Genomic DNA, 1932 nt, shown 5'->3' on the forward strand with positions numbered 1-1932 from the left:
CATGGATGAAGCAGACGTTGGTAACACTAAAGCAGTTTTTCAAAGCAAAACATTGGTTCATTCAATACACACATCGATTTTCTCATGTTAATCCACGTCGCAGGCAACAGCTGGAGCCAATCCAACCTGGAATTGGGAAAAAAAGCTAAACTCGTCCTCTTAAATATGGTTCCACATGCTTGTCATAATGGTAAAGCCACTAGAGCTGAAACAATTACGCGATTAATCGATTATTAATCGAGTAATAACTTAGTCGTCAACTATTTTGATAATCGATTAATCGGTTTCGATTTCTGATTCTCTCAGCTTCTTAAATGTGAATATTTTCTGGTTTTCTTCGCTCCATATAACAAAGAAATCATTAATCATTTTGGTTTGTGGACAAAACAAGACATTCCGGGACATCTTCATTACCAGATTTGACAAACACTGATTTGACTGATTTTTTTAACATTTTATGGACCAAACGATTGAGATTAATAAAGTGTCAGTTGCAGCTCTGAAACCCACTTAAAATTAGATATCTCTTGATATAGTACATGTGTATTTTGTCTAATTTTATAATTAACTGTCCGCTGAAACAAAATGAACACAATTTAAGTTAAAGTCATCTTCTGAGATGAACTGGCAATGATAAAAAGGTCTAAACTGATTTTGGTAATAATATACTGCACTTTATTATTTTATAATTTATTATCAGGACCTTGGCAGTTTCATATGTGCGGCCAAACAACTTCTCAGATACTTCCAAATCTGGACTCAAATTCAGTTCTTTGAACTAACATTGCAGCAAGCAGGGAGGTTTGTCTGCCTTACAAAGCAAGGTTAAAAGCTATAAAGATATCACACAAAGATTAAAACCATTAAAGGCAATGTCAGTGGATCTTTGTCTACCCTATTTCTCGTCAGCATCTTTTTTTTTTCTTTTGTTGTTAAAGGACATATGGCCTTTTAATCCAAATGCTGATTGTTGTTTTTACAGCCCCGGAAGTGTTTCTCAATTGGGCTCCACTAAATCATTGCTCCTCTCAACAGTGTATTAAACGGGTAAAGGTTGTCCAAATGTCCAATGTGGTGCATGTGCTTCCCTGTAGAGACAAACAAGCGTCTCAGATCTGGCGGTGGAGCGAATATTGTGACCGCTACGGGCAAAAATACAAAATACACAAGAAATGTACATCATTCATATTAGATATTACGACGTACATCTCTAATCATTTCTTTTAAATGTTACAATTTTACCGAAAACAGTTAAGTCGGCTGCGAACCTTCAGTCATGACAGACATGCTTTACGATTCTTGAAATGTAAGCCCCATTCTCTATAGTGCCTTGCGCATTAAAGCTGGAGGATGATGCAAACAGCTAAGTATATTGCTTCATCCATTAAAGGATTTTAATAGTAGAGTTACACTATTGATTTTATTTTCCAGTGATAAATACATCACTGATTGAAGGTTTTTTACGTCAAACAAGGATTGCATTAGTGTGGCTTTTTTGAGAAATTAGAACAGAGATTGGACGCGTGAAAGCCATAAAATTTGTATATGGGACACTTAATGTTGTCTTACAACTGTGCCCCTGCAATCTTTTCACTGCGTTATTTTTATTTATTTTTTTAAAAAGCCGTAATGACTAATCACAAGAAAGAACCGTGTGAAGCCCGAGTCTTCAGACATATAAATATCCAACGTGCACCAAACGAGTATGTATACGTAATGTGCACGTTTAGAACAATGATTAGATTAGCTTTATATTTGTAAATTGTGTATATTACGTGTGTGTTTTCTATGTGCTGATTAACATGTGTTAAAACGTGTGCTGTCCTCCTGCCGAAAAAGGACACGATACGCCGTGCAGCAGCAACAACAAAAATAAATACATCTAAACATGTGCGTGTGAGATTTTATATCTGAATTTGAGATTTAGAAGAT

The sequence above is a fragment of the Solea solea genome, chromosome 11, assembly GCF_958295425.1.
Source record: "Solea solea chromosome 11, fSolSol10.1, whole genome shotgun sequence".
In the NCBI taxonomy this organism is placed as follows: domain Eukaryota; kingdom Metazoa; phylum Chordata; class Actinopteri; order Pleuronectiformes; family Soleidae; genus Solea; species Solea solea.